This window comes from Aquarana catesbeiana, linkage group LG04 (assembly GCF_042186555.1).
Source record: "Aquarana catesbeiana isolate 2022-GZ linkage group LG04, ASM4218655v1, whole genome shotgun sequence".
In the NCBI taxonomy this organism is placed as follows: Eukaryota; Metazoa; Chordata; class Amphibia; order Anura; family Ranidae; genus Aquarana; species Aquarana catesbeiana.
The window spans coordinates 116,550,365-116,569,434 of record NC_133327.1 but is presented as its reverse complement, the minus strand read 5'-3'; the positions used below and the strand labels follow the sequence as shown (position 1 = coordinate 116,569,434).

General features: G+C 41.1%; 1 protein-coding gene across 1 annotated transcript in view; it reads right to left on the bottom strand.

Moving 5' to 3' along the window:
- The window catches only part of PPP2R3A (protein phosphatase 2 regulatory subunit B''alpha), a 292,871-nt gene that overhangs the window by 212,875 nt on the left and 60,926 nt on the right, over positions 1–19,070 (bottom strand). The window contains 1 exon segment of the mRNA XM_073625480.1: positions 12,207–12,337. The gene's annotated coding sequence lies outside the window, so the exon portion shown is untranslated.

Genomic DNA, 19,070 nt, shown 5'->3' with positions numbered 1-19,070 from the left:
CGTTTTTGCATTTTTTTTTGGCCAATTTGTTGTTGGGCAGATTAAAAAACACAAATTGCTGCAAAAACGCATTCCATGCTTTTCTGCAGCTTCTCTATTGAAGTATATTGAACCAAAAAAAGCACAGTTATGCGTGAATGTGTCCCATAGGAAACCATGTGCATGAACTGTAGTGCGTTTCTGCAAAAAAGCACCAAAAAACACATAGATGTGAACCAGGTCTAAGATGTTTAGTAACATAGTGGGGTGAAAAAAACTAAAATTAGCCCTTTATAGTACAAAAAAAGCAGATAATCACTACTGTAAGGGGTTAATTTTTTTTTTTTAGTGTAGAACTGTGAAAGTAATATTTGAAGTAGCGATTATTTGCTCTTTTTGTACTATAAAGGGCTCATTTTAGTTTTTTTTTAACCCCATTATGTTACTGGCCGATTAATCGATTATGAAAATAGTAATCGATTAATTTCATAATCGATTAGTTGTCGATTAATCGATTAGTTGTTTCAGCTCTATATTTGACTACAAAAAAGTATAGACCTGAATAAAATGTAGACATCGAGTATGAGTTGTGGCTGGTTTATCCTCCAAAAACGGCTGTATTTGGGAAATGCGTAAAATCGTCCCCGCTACAAGACCAGCAAACTTGTCAAGGAACATTTGCATGTTTCGTCAAACTTTTTACTGACCTATAACACTAAACTCTTTCAGCCTCTGCGTGGGAAAAAAAAAAATAAAAATGTCCGGAGCATCAACTAGACCTGCTACCATGGTAACACGCTGCCTGCGACAGAAGGCCAGAGGTCACCTCCCTGACATAATGGTTAGAAAAAGGAAAAACATATGTCACTGTAGAGTATCTCCAACAACTTGCAGCTGAACCAGCCAACATATGGAGGGGATAAAGCTAAAAACATGAGCCAAAAATGTACAGCCCAACAGGACAATAATAATAATAATAATAATAATAAAGTGGTATTGTTAACGAATGAATTAAGAGGAGCAAAAAAGAGGACTAATGAGAATTTTAGATGATGCAAAAAGGTTTTCAGAAGTAGGGAATATTTAAAAAAAACTACTGTATGTAAAAGCAAAAGTGAAGGTGTCAATCAGCAAAAAAAAAAACAGACGTTTGTTCCCTTGTGCTAAAAACAAGATTCCCCTCCCCCCCCCCAGCAAGAATAAATAAATAAATAAATAAAAGGAGAGAAAGAAAAAAAAAAAAAAAAAACACGCACACGCACACTTTTCAGGACTTTTAGGTAGATAATGTGCACCCTGTTTATTTCATGCTCCTGTATAGCTAAATATGCACAGGCTTTTATCCAGCTGCCTTGCATTTGTTTATCTGATCTCATCAGTGCAAGTTATGGTACAAAGCCATATATGGAATAGACTTTTCACAGATCCATACAAAAAGATTGTAGCCAGGTGGCCTAAAACCAACCAAAAGCGCACCAATATAAGTAAATTACAGCAGTTAGAAGGTGTTTATATCTCAACTACAGAACACCTTGACATGCATGAATGCACACGTTTTCATGCGCTTACGAGCACAGTAAAACCTTAGATTGCGAGCATAATTTGTTCCGGAAATATGCTTGTAATCCAAAGCACTCTTATATCAAATTTCCCCATAAGTAATAATGGAAACTCAGATGATTCATTCCACAACTTTTTATTCATAAGCCCTTCAGTTTATAGTCCATAAAAAAAAAAAAAAAAAAAATAGATTATAGCAATGCGATAGGTTGTGCAACAATAAAATGTCTATCCATAATGGGCAACATCCAAAAGAGGATTAGAAGCAAAATACAGCAGGAGCTAGAGTATAAGGCATCATTCCCACGAGGCGGATATGCTGCCTCGGAGTCCGTCGGCTCAGCAGGAAATCTCTCCACTGATCTCTGCTGAGCCGGCGGATGACAGGTCCCTCTCTACTCACTGAGTGGGGAGGGGCTTGTCCAGCGCCGCTGCTGCCTATGGAGAGATCAGACAGCATGTCCGTTTTCATCAGATCTCACCCGATCCAATATGCGAACATAGGGGCATCCATCTGCTTTTAGCGGATCGGATGTCAGCGGACATGTCCCCACTGACATCCGCCCCTCCATAGACTAGCATGGAGCGCCCGTTCAGGTCCGCCGTCAAAACTGACAGGCGGACCTGAACGGTCCGACCGTGTGAAAGGGGCCTAAAAAAGAAGAAGAGAGGCTCCTCTAAGTGTAGCAATATGGTTACATTTAATGAAGGTTCAACATTTAGCAACTCACATGGTTGATGATTAAAACAGGCACATCTAAGTATGCGGGGTAAAGCTGTCCACATAGACCATCCTCTGCACCGCCATCTCTCACCGCTGTCAGTCTGCAATCGTGACCGGGAAGACTACCCTGCAGTAGAGCAATCTGAAAGCGAGGCTTGAAGGGCTCGTGGAGCGCAGCATTGGAAGGGATGACATCAATGGCGGTGAAGAGGATGGTCTATGTGGACAGCTTTACCCCGGTTGCCTGCATACTTAGATGTGCCTGTTTTAATCAACAACCATGCGAGTTGCTAAATGTTGAACCTTCATTAAATGTAACCATACTGCTACACTTAGAGGAGCCTCTCTTCTCTTTTATACTCTGTTGTTACGCGACGTTACTTGTATAGCAAAACATCACTCGTTTATCAAGTCAAAATTTATAAAAAAATTATTTGCTGGTCTTGCAAAACACTCTCAAAGTTACTCTCAACCCAAGGTTTTACTGTATAGTGTTTGAATGCTTATTAATTTCAAATGGATGGTCAAACAACTACCAGAAAATTCAGTGTACGCACATCTTTGCATTGTGATGTGCTATTGCACAGGAGCGCTTATTTCAAGATGTATGTGCATTGGTACTCCTAATGGATCACACCACATTAAAACCTACACTTCTATAGAGAAATAGGATAATGCTACTGCTTCTAAAATGGCTAGTTCCCAGGATTTCACACAGACATTTAAGCCTTAGTTTGTTAGTGAGTCGATGACCTGAACCAAGTATCCACATGAGGTGGTCTGACTCACCGACCGCTTGCGCTCTGCTATTCTCCTTCCCCTTTACAGGTTACTATTGGCAATGGCAGGTAAAATTTGCACAGCAACAGCGAGCGCTCCTATTGGGGACTTTTGATGGGTGTAATTCGCAGGCTAAAGCAGCAGCTGCCTGAGGCTATAAAAATAGCGCAGTTCCCCCCCGCAGTTGCCTAAGGCGAACTTCTAACATCCTTTTTGTATATTGTTAATTGTATGTTCATGTCACGGTGTCGTTTAGAGGGGGTTTTCATCCAGTCTAGTTCTGGATGGACATGGTCATTTATTATCTGGAAATCGTTTTATGGTAGATCTATGCCTTAATGCAAGATCTATTTTTGCTGCGTTTTGATTTAATAAATTATATTAAATTGGGTTACCCCTTAAATAAACACTGTGGCCAATTTAGCCCATTAAATTTATCTGCGTGTCAGTCTTTTTGAGGTTATTCTTATTTGGTTTTATGTCACGCTCCTTTGTGCTGTCCCATGAGGTTTAGCAATGCTAGGCTGCATTTCTTTATGTACAGGTCATCTTTATAGTGATCTTATGAAAAAAAAAAAAAGAATCTAGAACAAAAGGTCCATGCAATAAAAGAGCTTTTATGCACACCTTTCTGGAAGTATATACCCTGTTTCCCCGAAAATAAGACCTAGCGTGATTGTCAGTGATGGCTGCAATATAAGCCCTACCCCCCAAATAAGCCCTACCCTGAAAATAAGACCTACAAGGACTTCAACTAGGGCTTATTTGGGGGGTAGGGCTTATATTGCAGCCATCACCGAAAATCACGCTAGGTCTTATTTTCGGGGAAACAGGGTACCTCCCACTTTATCTCCATTCCAGCTCTGCAGCCTCTGTCAGTCTCATGACACTCAACACTTCCAGGAGTGTCGAATGCCTGTGCCTCCCTGCTGCGGCACTGTGGTTCCATCCTCTCACTTTTACATCACTGTTGAGTCCTTTGCTCACAAAGGGGTTAGAGAACGGAGTTACAGCAGTAGACACAGGCATCCAACACTCCCCGAAAAAGTCCACCGCCAAAGAGACTGATGGAGGCTGCAGTACGGGAATGGAAAGATGATAACACAGGCCACTGTAGAGGTGTTTTAAAGCTCTTTTATAGCCCGGATATTAGATCCAGAACTTTTTTTTATCCTTACAATTTCAAAAAAAAAAAAAAAAAAAAAAAAAAAAAAAAAAAGCAGTTAGAGACCTTTAAATCATTTCTTCTACATTGCTGCCATCAGTTATATATTCAGAATCTTTAGTAATGAAAGTGTCAGACACATGCAGGCGACACGGGCAGCCACGCTGTCCCTTAATCTGCAAATAACTACACCGACAAATAGCACAGTGAACAACAGACATTTCTGCTTGCTATTGTCTGTATCTATATTTGAAATGCAATGTGTCATATGAGCATAGCTTGAATAGTATGATAAGGATAGGCCTACTAGTCAAACACATATTGCCTCATCCAACTGCGTATGTAGACTAAATGCACAGAATTCTGTTATGTGAAATCCTGGGACTGTGCAAGGTTACAGGGATCCAAAACTTCTATTTATAAACTAGTTTATTAAAAATAGAAGCCCAACATTATAGTCCAAGTGAACCTTAGCTCCTGTCAGGCTGCATATACAGTGCTAAATACTGAGCAACAAGCTGCAGCAAGGGTTAAAATCCTGTGCTGACAGAACATTTGGGAATTGGACCACTGCTCTCACACACAATGCAGCAGCTTGGGTCTCTAGCCTACCTCCTTAAATACTGATGCAATTACCAGGGCTGCTCAGGGAGCTTGAGAATGTTGAACCCCTGGAAAACCCAAAGTGAAACTATTGACAGCTTTTGCATTAAAATGGGGGTGTCCAACCTGTAGCCTAAGGACGGCTATGAATGTGGCTCAACACATTTTTTTTGGGTGCAATATTTCGTAAAAATGTGTTTACAGGTAGTGAATACATATGGCTGAAGAAAATTCTGACAGTGTCTCTTTACTGGACTTTTATCTTCCCAAAGAAAAATAATCCCACCTCTTCACAATCACTCCTAATTCATGTAATCAGTTTTTGGCAGCACCTATATTTGTGAGCAGCTATTTTCAAGGATGAATCACACGAAGGGCAAAATTAGAACCAAAAAATATATCTGAGCACCTTGACAATTCATTGAGAATTTCTACTGCAGTCATCAAACCAAATATTGATGCATTAGATTATCAATAACAAATATAGCACTAGTTCTATGTTGCCTCCATATTTTTACTTTTATATTAAATAATATTCCAAAAAAAAAAAAAATTTTTTAAAAATGTACTACTCAGGTACATTATCTAAATCAATGATTGTGAACTGCCTGACTTTCTGCTCATTAGCTATCCTTAGTGTATTTTATGTGTAGCCCAAGACAATTCCTCTTCTTCCAATGTGGCACATAAAGGTCAAAAGGTTGGACACCCCTGCATTACAAGGTCTCCATGATAACTACACTGGGAGTTTTACCTTTGGTTTTACCTGAGAGTATGAACTCACACTGTATATGTGAGATAATCATAAAAAGTAGAACTTCCCCTAAATAAAACTGGACTTTTACTCAAGAGATCAGTAAGTCCAGTAAGTCTACACATACACATACACATTCTATTGGGGACACAACATACCCAGGTTCAGGGGTTGCCTGATAATACTTACAATAAAACCTTGTTACTGTTATTGCATTATTTTCAACTTTTTAAGAACCAGTGAAAATTACCTTAGCTGAGAGACCAATGTCTAATTGGTTGCTTTGTCATTGCAATAAGTTCAAAAGTGAAATCTCTACTAGTGTAAGCAGGAAGTTATGGGTGAAATATGAACAATGGTCATTTGATTATCCATCAAGATCTATATGCAAAGCTTTTGGCACCCCTGGTTGAATCACGTTTTGAAAAAATGAGCCAGCTTTTGCTAGCAACACAAATTAAATCGTACATGTAGTGGGACATTCCATATAAACTGAGCGAGGTGCCTAAATCTGAGATACTCTATTATGCACATCTTTGTTTCTGCACAGCAGAAACAAAGACCCCCCCCACCCCAAAACTACCACCCACTACCCACCAGAGTGCTCTAGAGGAAAATAAACCAGCCTACAGGCAAAGGCCAACTGTTGGTCCCCATGAGCAGTTTGGAAGGTCTAACCCAAGAACAAGACCCTTTTAAACAAGGCAGAATTCTGAAAGAAATCAAACGTACATTTACAATTTCCTCAGTTTAAACACAGAAAAGCACAAAACATGCCATGTAAAAACATTTGGATGTCATATCAGATTGTGCCAAGTAACACCCCCATCTGCCGAAACCAAAGTCTCCTAATGTTTCTCAAAATGTTTCTGGTCTTACCATGTAATAACTCTTGTCCTGTATTCCCTGCAGAATGCTTCTAGTTCTCTAATGGAATTCTAGCTTAAATATTGTTTGACCTTTGCCTACAGACAAATCATTAAATGGTCAATTTAAGGGCTGTAAAGGCCAGTCCAAAATTTCAGGTTTCAATTCTTGAATTTAATGTGAGGTCACCTTTGGGGCCAATGGACTCCCAGGAGAGCAAACAGTAAAATGAGATGACCTTTCCTGCACAGCGTTGCATGCAGTGGTTATGCCAGCACTGAGCAAGTTGGGTAGTTTCATCTTACTGAAAAATTAAGGCTTGAGGTGCCCTCAGCAGAAATTTACAGCACAACAGATAGTCCATCAAGAACGATGGCGGTGGAGGTTCTGGGCGTCTGGGTTAGCATGACAAGTCAGACCATAGGGAGGAGCAACATGTCAAACGAGACTATATCATAGCCTTTAGTGTAGCAAAGAAGCTGTGTAGGCCAGCTCTTCTGTAGTGCTCTGCCTACCCATAATATGCACAGCATAATGGGGCACTGCCAGGGCAGACTGGGCCATGAGAATAGGCATGGAAAGCCAGGTGGATCAAAAACACTGACAGTTTCCACATGCAGCACAGCCCTATTGGTCTGTGTGCAAGGTCAGAGAACAATTTCCGAGGGTGCCGTGCAGGGGCTACACCAAATTATGCAGGCACCAAGGCAGCACTTAAACACCCTCTTCCTCAGAGCCACCCCAGCCTCTGCAGGAGGTCAAGCTATATGTCAGGTTACTCTTCAGAGGTGGTATTTAGAGATACAAACACAAACTCACTCATTCTCTTGAAAGAAAAGGGAACAGAGGGCGCACCAGCCTCAGTTCCTCAGTTTAAACGCAGAAAAGCACAAAATGTGCCATGTAAAAACATTTGGATGTCACATCAGATTGTGCCAAGTAAAACCCCATCTGCCAAAACCGAAGGCGCACCAGCCTCGCGCTTTACCTTTGCGACACTTTAATATTGTAAAAAGTTTAAAAATATACTCACAAACAAGTGATAAAATCAAGCAAATTGTATAAAGTCCATTTGTCCCATCCAGCAAGATCTGCCGGCCAGTAACAGTTGTGGGATGTAGAGTTCAAAGAAAGCTGATGCGTTACAAGGGGTATCCCCTCTTCCTCAGAGCTTAGGATGGGACAAATGGTGGCCTTTTTAAACATTTTACAATATTAAAGTGTTGCAAAGGTAATGCGCGAGGCAGATGCATCCTCTGTGCCCTTTTCTTTTTTAGAGTCTCTGTTGGGTTTCCCCTGACCTGTTGAGAGGGGCAGCACAGCTGATATGGTGGCTTGATTAGCGAAGACCCACATCTTCAATCAACTGCACAGTAATATCTTGAGGGCAGGAGCATTTGTTCTTTTATGCTGCCAAACTCATTCAGCAAGAGCATGCAAAGGCAAATCATTATTATACAGGATTTATATAGCACCAACAGTTTGCCTTCATTTTTAAAGTGCTATGCAGACACTACAGTTACAATGCAATTTTGTAGGAATCAGAGGGCCCTGCTCATGATATGAACCATGCAGTAATTTGTGGAAACCAATCAAATTATTATAGTCTCATCAGCTAAGAGATGCAAACTAAAATTATGACATTAACATGCATTTTCAAAGGAAACATATCTACACCTATAAACACAAGCATGTCTAAAAATTTACACAGACAGTTTCCTTGTGTACAGACCAGTTATTTGTTCTACGTGATAGACTATGCTAATGTTTAATTTTTTTTTGCTACCGAGTTGTACATAGATTTTATGAATTACAGTTGTGACATTTTTCTTCTCTATGCCATTTCTAGGAATGAGGCAATGATGACAACTCTTCTTACAAACGCATAAAAACACAGACGCTGCCAGCTCTTGCTGCGCTGGTCTTACACAGACCTAATCCTCAGCTAGCACTTCAATATATCAAGTCAAATGCTTACATACAGTTTATTTTCCTGTGGAGTGCAAGGTGAGGATCAGCTTCATACGCAGTGCTTATTCTGGATTTTGTGTGTATGGGCTATGGGCTAGTCACCGATAGGCCAGACTCGTAAAACATTTTTTCACCCAGAAGACATTGTCTCTCATTAGAATTTATTTCCCAGGGAGAATGTCTAAGGCTTTCCTAGCGGTACCTCCACTACTTTCATGCTGAATCACATTCTAACCAGACCTTCCAGTCTCATGTTGATGAGGTCAACTAGAGGGGAAACAGTCTTCTCTGAAGGGCATTATTTTGGTTCAGTAAGGACTGCATGAGGTTTGAAAAGTTCAGTAGATGATCAGTCACATCAAAGCAAGCCATGTAAAAACATTTTCTGCCTTTGGTCTCCTTACTCTACATGCTGAGTACAACATTGATTTAGGTCACTATGACTCCATAATGAAAAATGTGAAGCTACATTTGATTTTTTTAGTTCATAATCAAGCAGTCAGGCATGCAATCAACTGGTGTATTTTTTTTCCTAGGAAGTTAATCTGTATTCACTTAATCTAAATATATAACCCTTATAAAGTGGCATGTGATGAGCAAAGTCACATTTTTTTATTTTTTTTTTATTTCTTGGGAAGCCCAGAATCCTTCTACACCATAATTCCTGGCTATGTAACTTACCACCTTGGAGGTTTGGGTGTTCTTGCCCTGCTGCTGCATTCGACACAATAGAAAAAAAAAATAGATGGCAAAAGAATACAAAGAAAGCATAGGACAGCCTTATAATAGTGGCAACCTCCTCCAAGACTCCAAAGCACATTAACACTTCAGACTCTAATAAACCCCTATTTAAAAAAAAAATATTAGAAATCACATTTGCAAAGCAAGTTAGCAATAGCTGTGCGTGTGTGTGTGCCCGCGAGTGTATGCACACACACACAAACATGCATGCATACATGTTCATTAACACACACACACACACAGAACAGATCTTTTAATAAGAGCAAGAAGCTGAACATTCCCTCTACTTGCTTCTAGTAATCAAAAAGCTGTTATGATTGTTTTTCGTTCTCAGTAACTAAGCAGGATTTAATTCACACGGGTAGCAACAGCAAGCTGAACAGGAAGATGTATCTCGACAAGCTGAGGCCAAGTGGGGCAAAATCAGCACTGAAGCTGAAAGAATTCCAGCTCATGGAGAGAGATCACGTTTCCACTATATCGTTCAGAATTCTTTAGAAACCCTTCAGCGCAACAACTTTCTCTGCGCTGAGATGGCATCCAACAGTACAACTGGTCTTTGGATTCAGTGCCCTAGACTCTGTTGCTGTTATGTATTATTGGTGTCCCATAGAATTCTATGGAGCTTGTCCCAAAGTCAGAGACAAGTGGGAGAGGGTCCCATAAAAGTCAATGGGGCGCAGCCAGGACAGTGAAGACTTGCAGAAAAGGATGTAAACAAACAGTGGAAATGTGGCCATCAGGCTGAGAAGCAAGTATGCATCGGTGGAGGGGGAGAGTGGGTCAGGGGGCAAAAGGGATATGTGGACTTATTTCTTAACTGCATGGAGATCTGTGTGCGATACAGACGTTCTGCTGACACACTAGCGTTGATTTACTAAAACTGGAGAGTGCAAAATCTGGTGCAGCTCTGCATAGAAACCAATCAGCTTCCAGTTTTTTTTTTTTTTTTTGTCAAAGCATATTTGAACAAGCTGGAGTAAGAAGCAGATAGGCTACCATAAACAGCTGCCCCAGATTTTGCACTCTAGGGTTTTTAGTAAAAGTCCTTTCACATGGGCGGTCCGCCCGGCTCTGCCGATTCCCATTGAGCAGGAGGATGACAGGTTCGCCTCCGCTCACTGTGCAGAGACATGTCACCGCTGACATCTGTCGTTCCATAGGAGTGAATGGAGGCTCCGATCAGGTCCGCCTGAAAAATTGACAGGTGGAAGTGATCAGACAGCCTGTGTAAAAGGGGCCTAAAGCAACTCCAAAGGGTTCCTGCCTGTTCTTTCCCTAAAAGCACTGATAAAATGAACCTTGCCCTGCAATCTGTAGTCCTTGTGCATGTTCATAGTCATAGATAAACAATGTGCTCTGTCAGATTATCGGTACATTCACTGCGTCTTTGGTCACCATAAGGGTTTTTTACAGACCTAACTTCATAAATATTTACCTCTAACATTGCTGAACGTCCAAAAAAAAGTTTTACCCATTTTCTGTAGAAGGAATACCTGCATCCCTCCGGTACCGTTACACATTTAGCACTGAGTTTTTACGCCAAAAAAGTAAGGGCATAAATCTGATAAATTATTTAGTAGCCAAAAAAGGATAGTGTTACATTTTAAAAACAGCAACCACCAAACCTAGGCGACTGTTTAGAAGTTAAGGTGGAACTTTGGCCAATACCTGTAAATCCCCTGAAAGAATGCAAGCTGCCAACAAGTAATACGCAGACAACTAGAGTGGCCTGCATACAGCATATGTCCCCAGAGGGCCTGGGGTAACCAAAAGGCAATCCATCATGGGCAGCACAGTGGCTAAGTGGTTAGCACTTCCCTATAGCAGCACTAGAGTCATTAGTTCGAGTCCCAACCACAGCACTACCTGTACAGAATTTTCATGTTCTCCCTGTGACTTTGTGGGTTTCCTCCGAGTACTCTGGTTTCCTCCCACAATCTGAAAACATGCTGGTAGGTTAATTAGCATGTCTAAATTGGCACTAGTATGTATGAATGTGAGTTAGGGACCTTAGATCGTAAGCTCCTTGAGAGCAGGGGCTGATGTAAACGTAGGCCAACAACTGAGACTCGATTATGGTTTATGAGTAAAGCTGTGTTTTCGATAAAGCATATTTACGTGTACATAGGCTTTTGGAGATGCATTGGGATTGACTTGCCTATGGGAATAAAAAGAAAGCACAAACAGATCTCAAGCGGACTTTAACTGATTTTAGAAGCTTATATACAGTAGCCCTAGAGATACTACCTCACAACAATAGAAATGTTACTGGTGTCATCTGACTTCATTTTGAAGTGTTCCAAGGTTAAAGCTGAATTCCAGGTATGGTTTGTATTGCACAGTTACATTGGTCCAGCTTGGATTGATGTAAGTATACATATTCCATACTGGTGGGATTGCTGTGGAAAAGGAGAACCACTGTAGTAGTCACCACTACTACAGTGGTTGCCATAGTTTTCTGGGTCCTGGGCCAAGTGAGCAACCTCCTGTGGCAATTATGTAGCAGGGTGGCCTCAGATTGGTCAAGTGGAGAGGCAGGGCAGCGGCATCACTACTTTCACCTTGTCCAATCAAAGACTGCTTTGCACATATTAAGAGTAATGCAAGGAGCTCTTGGCAGCCATGCCAAGCGAGCGACTGCTGTTACTATGCAACAGACGCTCGGCACAGGACCTGGAAGACCATGGCAAATGCTGTAGTAGCAGCAACTACCAACGTGATTCTCTGCTTCCACAGCAGTCCTAATACCTAGTATGGAATATGCATGCTACACTGGTCCAAGCTGGATCTATAAAACCATAATTCAAATTTAGCTGTAAACTGAAAAAGGTGTACTGAAGGAAAAACTCTTTTGGAACATTTATTATCTTTATATTTTACAGTAATTAGGTACATTTCCCATTATAATTTCCTATCTGCACAACTGGCACCTAAACCTTTGAATTTTGTATCATTTCTGCAAATTATCATCTGTGTCATCAGTAAATGCAATTTCTTCTGTGACTTAATTACAAGAAACAAATTAATGATGCACAATTAATTTACTGGAGGTTACTAACCTGAACATTGCAGCATCGTAGGCAGACAAGCCCAGCTTTGCTCCATGGAACAGTCCATCCATTTTTCCAAAGTGCTTTGAAGCTTTGAGGTAGTAAACAGCTTTTCAGAAATCAGAACCTCAACAAGGTGCCTTTAAAAAAATAAGTATTAACATAAAATTAGCAAAAACCTGTAAGCAATGCCTGCTCTATTCCAGTCTAAAAGGCACAGCTTCTAGAGAAAAACTATACATCACAGCAGTTACTCATATTAGCACTACAAAGAATGGAAATTCCCATCACTGACCGGTTAAGAGTCCACAATAAAATGAAAATCTGTTTTTGAGATGTCTATATGAAACTTTATGAGATCAGTTTTATTGGAAAAAGTGACTAGTAACTGCATATAATAATTTTATAATACCATACTTTTATATTCAAAATTGTATCATTTCCTTTGGGAAAAATCTATAAAGCAATAATGGACTTGTCATTCTATTGTGTTAGTGGTGAAGTCTAATGTCTTTCCTCAAGTCTTTTGGGAGGTTCAGCAACTCAAATATGTAGAACTGCCAAAACCAATAAGAATTGGAGGTTGTTTTTGTGATAGCTAAAAAACCACCAGCTACTGCAAAAAGTTAAAGGGGCTGAACAGGGTATATCAAGACTGCCTAGAAAGCTTAGTTTAGAACAAGGTTTATTTTTGGAGATTCAAAATTTATTCTTTATTCTAATTTAAAATATCATCATAATAAAATGAAACCATCTTAAATATGCCTACTTTGCACATAAGTTGTGAAAAAGTAATGTGGATCTATGAAAAAAATAAATAAACATAAAATGACATGGTGAAGTCTGTCACAAGCATTTAAGGTCTATTCACACCAGATGCGCTGGCATGAGTTGAGCTACACAAGACAGTGCAAATACATTGTAGTTAAATAGCAGCAGATGACACTGCACATCAGTAAGGCAACATGGCCTATTTTTCGCATGTAAAAGGACACAAAGTATTACAGTACAATGCAGTGCATGTTAAAACTCACAGAAGCGTAACATGCCAAATGCACACTAATGCACATGCACTCAAACATACACGGAGGTGGAAATGGACCCTAAACAGTTTTCGTTTTTTCTAAACCCGTAACATCATTTTTTTCACCTGATGATCCGGGTGATAGAGAGGTCCATATTTCACTATTTTTAATAGGCTAACAACACAGTTAGTTCTGCAGTGAAAGAACTGCAGCGTTCTACTAACACTGTGGACAGGGTAGTCTTAGGCCGGCCATAAACAGTTCGAATCTCAGCTGCTTCCTGCTGATTCGAACGTGTGGGCAGCTGAATGTACCAAAGTTGATCGATCAACTTGGGTACAACCAGCCTGCCAGATTCATTTGCGATTATCCCTAGCTACTGCTATAGTCACTAGCGATAATCTCTGTCTTTTCCCAGCGGGGACGTCTTCCCCCGCCAGGAGCAGACATTTGCCTGGTAGGAGGGATTCCCCTGTCAGCACTGTCTGCAAATATCTTTCCTGCATCCCGTGGTCTTTATGGAAGAGTGGCAGGAAGAAAGCAATTGTTGAAAGAAAGCCAAAAGAAGTCTTGTTTGCAATTTAGGAGAAGCCATGTGGGGGACACAGCAAGCATGTGGAAGAAGGTGCTCTGGTCAGAAGAGACCAAAACTGAACTTTTTGGCCTAAAAGTAAAACACTGTAGTGGAAAACTAACTCACCCTGAACACACCATCCCCACGTGAAACATGGTGGTGGCAGCATCATGTTGTGGGGATGCTTTTCTTCAGCATGGACAGGGTAGCTGGTCAGAGTTGATGGGAAGATGGATGGAGCCAAATACAGGGCAATCTTAGAAGAAAACCTGTAATGCCGCGTACACACGACCGGACTTTACGGCATACTTTGCCCGGCGGACTTTGACTGGCTTTACGACAGACTTTCCGAATGAACGGACTTGCCTACACACGATCAACCAAAGTCCGACGGATTCGTACGTGATGACGTACGACCGGACTAAAACAAGGAAGTTCATAGCCAGTAGCCAATAGCTGCCCTAGCGTCAGTTTTTGTCCGTTGGACTAGCATACAGATGAGCGGACTTTTCGACCGGACTCGAGTCCGTCGGATAGATTTGAAATATGTTTCAAATCTAAGTCCGTCAAACTTTTGAGAAAACAAAGTCCGCTGGAGCCCACACACGATCGAATTGTCCGACGAAATCCGGTACGCCGGACCAAGTATGCCGTAAAGTCCGATCATGTGTACGCGGCATTAGAGTCTGCAAAAGACTTGAGACTGGAGCAGAGGTTCACCTTTCAGAAGGACAATGACCCTAAACATACAGCCAGAGCTGCAATGAGATGGTTTAGATCAAAGCATATTCATGTGTTAGAATAGCCCAGTCAAAGTCCAGACCTGAATCCAATTGAGAATCTGTGGCAAGAATTGCTGTTCACAGACGCTCTCCATCCAATCTGACAGAGCTTGAGCTATTTTGCAAAGAAGAATGGGCATAAATTTCACTCTAGATGTGCAAAGCTGGTAGAGACATCCCCAAAGAGACTTGCAGCTGTAATTGCAGTGAAAGGTGGTTCTACAAAGTATTGACTCAAATGCACACCACACTTTTCACATATTTATTTGTAAACAATGTTTCCATTTTCCTTCTACTTCACAATTATATGCCACTTTGTGTTGGTCTATCACATAAAATCCCAATAAAATACATTTACGTTTTTGGCTGCAACATGACAAAATGTGGAAAATGTCAATGGGGTATGAATACTTTTTCAAGGCATTGTAAATGCTATATAAAAAATACTACTAATAATGATACAAATAATAATTATAAATAACTGTTTCTAGATCACGTTACCTGAAGCTGTGGCCATGTAACAAGAAACTAAACTAGAAGATCATTTAGGTGAATGAAGACTCTGCCCATATACTTGTCCAGTGCGGAGCATCTGCAGGACCCAATTCCATACACTGGAAAAGAAGGCATCATGGGACACTGTTTTTCTCCTGTATTTCCTGGCCCAACCTATGCTGAGCTTGGTCTGATTTCATTCTCATTTCTCCAACTTCAGGCCAGTCACCTGTGCAATTTATAGAATTACTGTCTGATATACTGTTTATTAGCCAGTCTCCATTCTCTGTCAGTTTTTTCATTCACAATACAGCGTGAAAGGCACTTTTTTTTTTTCTTAGATGCAAGGTGGAACTTCACATTACAAAACAAAAAATAAAAATTAAGCGGAGTATAATCTACAGCGGGGTGTAGAAATCTTATATATTTTAGGCACCGCATGCTGGAATAGCAAAGATATGACACATTGGAGCATTCAACATGTGCTGACCTGTACACACATGGGTGGTAATATGCCCACATCTGAAATACAGAAGAGAGGTCTACCAAGCCCATGTGCAAAAAAAATTTTAAAAATTAAAAAAAAAAAAAAAAAAAAAAATGTTGTTGATCAGTGCCAGAGTCCCTGCCCCCGGTGCAGCAAATCCAGTACTCAGGGCCAACTGGCAAAGGATTAAAAGGAGATAAAGATAAGCGTAAAATTCACAAACGCTTGTCCTCAGCTCAGCAAAGAACTGAGTCTGACGAAGAACAGAGTTTATTTTTTTGTAATACTGTAAATTAACAGAAAAAGTGTTCATGACAAACACTTGAGATGTTTCAGCAAGGTCTGACCTTAATCCATCAACACCCAACAAAGCTAAAGTAACACCATGCTATGCTGATAGGCAAGGGTGACAAGAAGAATTGTTCCATAATGCGAGATATGCACCTGTAGGGTGTAGAAAGCAATTACAGCTAAAATATAAATAAATCACATCATAGCAAATACACATACATCTATCTATACACAAACACACTATATCTTGATCTAGAACTCTCTCTCTTTTACTCTGGGCACCGATTTCTCCAAAAGAAAAATAAAATAAAATGCTAGAACAGCCAGATCAATTTTCCACCCTAAACTGTGTCTACATTGCTTCACCAACACTTCTCTCTACAGTGCTACTCCTTGAATTCCTGTGTTATTCTGAAAGACATCTTGTGAATACACTCCTGGAATTCTTCTATAAAAAGTAGAAGTTCAGCCAAAAACTAACTCTAAATCTACTGGCAGCCACAATCTAAAACTGATCTATCAAACCCGGTTTAGGGAGTTGTAAACTCTCAAGGTTTTTCACCTTAATGATATCTATGCATTAAGGTGAAAAAAACCTTCTGTAGTAAGGCAGGCCCCCAGAGCCCCCCTTTTACTTACCTGAACCCGATCGTTCCAGCGATGGGGACGAGCACAGCAGCTCCAGTCGCTGTCTTCGGTCCTCATTGGATAGATTAATAGTAGCAGGAGCCACTGGCTCCTGCTGCCATCAATCAAATCCAGTGACAAGGAAGCTAGGGGGCAGGGCAGAGTCCTGCTGTCTGTCAATGGGGAGCATGCCCGCACGTGTGCCCCCATGGAAAGAGTCTCTCTGTGTGGGCACCTGAGAAGAGGAGGAGCCAGGAGCACCACTAAGGGACCCCAGAAGAGGAGAATCGGGGCCACTCTGTGCAAAGCCCTTGCACAGAAGAAGAGGCAAGTATAACTTTTAACATTTTTTTTTTAAATAAAAAAAACAAACCTTTACAACCCCTTTAAGCAAAAAAACGCTATACATACCTTTTCTGAAGGTGATCTGGTCCGGTCTCCAGCAGTGGATGCTGTGTGGAAGAGAAAGTGGTCAACAGCTGGGAAATGCCTGGGAAGTGATGTCACCCATAGAGTTAATAAGGGGCTTCCATTGTTGGCTGCCTCTCCTGCACACTCCTACACATAGAAGCTTGTAGAAATGGCCATGCATCATAGTGGGTGCCGTAGTGACAAATGGCTGGAACGGTGTCCAGTCAAAGCAAAAAATGTCACAAGTACACCAAGGATCTCCAGAGTGGGTCCAAAGTGTGACACATCACATGCCTGATGAAGGGGTCCAGTGAGGCTTCGAAACGTTGCAATCCACTGTAACGATGCGATCGGCAATTAAAAAAACTTTGAACCCACTCTGGAGATCTTTGGTGCGCTGGTGAAATTTTTTTGATTTGACTGCACACAGAAGCTGTCTCTGACAGCTCAGCATGGGACTGGAGTGGCTGCAGAAAAGGTATGCGATTTTTGCTTTCCAGGGCTAGATAGTCTTAGAATGTGGATGCCAGTAGGTTTAGAGTTAGTTAGTTTTGGTTGAACTTACACTTTAACCACTTATGGACCGCCTGTCATTGTTTTACGTCGGTACTTTGAAGAGGGGTATTGTTATGGCAGCAGTTAGCTGCCATAACCCCGGTACCCTCTTCTTCAGCGTGTGGTCTGCTTTTTGATAAAAGTGGTCTCTGCGGCGGATTCGCCACAAGATCATTTTTAGCAGCGGTGAGAGAGGGTAGCGGCAGAGGCGATTGTGTCTTCTTCCGTGTGTGGTATGGAGATGAGTGAGGGGAAGATGGCCCCCCCCACCCGTCTCCATACCATTGCAGGTCGGAAGCGACGTCAAAACATTATTTCCGCCCATAGCTCTTAACCACTTCAGTACCGGCGTATAGTCAAATGACGGCCGCAGATGGGATCTCCCATACTGGGCGGCCGTCATATGACGTCCTGGACTTCCTGGCCGCCTAGGGGGCGCGTGCCCGACGCATTGCTCGGGACCCGATGCGTGTGCCCGGCCGCCGCGATGTCTGCCAGGCACCCACGATTGCCTGTTAACCAAGCAGGACCGTTGATCTGTATGTGTAAACACACAGATCCACATCCTGTCAGGTGAGAGGAGACCGATCTGTGTTCCCAGTACAGAGGAACACCGATCGGTCTCCTCCCCTTGTGCGTCCCCTCCCCCTACAGTTAGAATCACTCCCCTAGGAAACACATTTAACCCCTCGTGTCCCCCTAGTGGTTAACCCCTTCCCTGCCTGTCACATTTATACAGTAATCAATGCAATTTTATAGCATTGATCGTTGTATAAAGGTGAATGGTCCCAAAAATGTGTCAAAAGTGTCCGATGTGTCCACCATAATGTCGCAGTCACGAAAAAAAAAAAAATAAATAATAATTCACAGATCGCCGCTATTACTAGTAAAAAAAATAAATAATTTTTTAGAAATGCCATAAATCTATCCCGTATTTTGTAGACGCTATAACTTTTGCGCAAACCAATCAATATACGCTTATTGAGATTTTTTTTTACCAAAAATATGTAGAAGAATACATATCGGCCTAAACTGAGGAAAATTTTTTTTTTTTTTTTTTTAAATTGGGATATTTATTATAGCAAAAAGTAAAAAATATTGTGTTCTTTTTCAAAATTGTCGCTCTTTTGTTTATAGCGCAAAAAATAAAAACCGCAGAGGTGATCAAATACCACCAAAGGAAAGCTCTATTTGTGGGGAAAAAAGTATGTCAATTTTGTTTGGGTACAGGGTCGCACAATTGTCGTTTAAAGTGTGACAGCGCTGAAAACTAAAAATTGGTCTGGGAAGGAAGGGGGTGAAGATGCCCTGTATTGAACCGGTTAAAGAGACTTCAAATGATGACATTTTTTTTTTTTTTTTTTTATTGCATTTTAATGTAAATATGAAATCTGAGGTCTTTTTGACCCCAGATCTCATATTTAAGAGGTCCTCTCATGCTTTTTTTCTAATACAAGGGATGTTTACATTCCTTGTAATAGGAATAAAAGTGACAATTATTTTTTTAAATAACAGTGTCAAAATAAAAAAGGTAAAATAAGAAAAAAAAAAAAAAAAAGGTTCAAACGTGCCCCTTCCCGCCGAGCTTGCGTGCAGAAGCGAACTCATACGTGAGCAGCGCCCGCA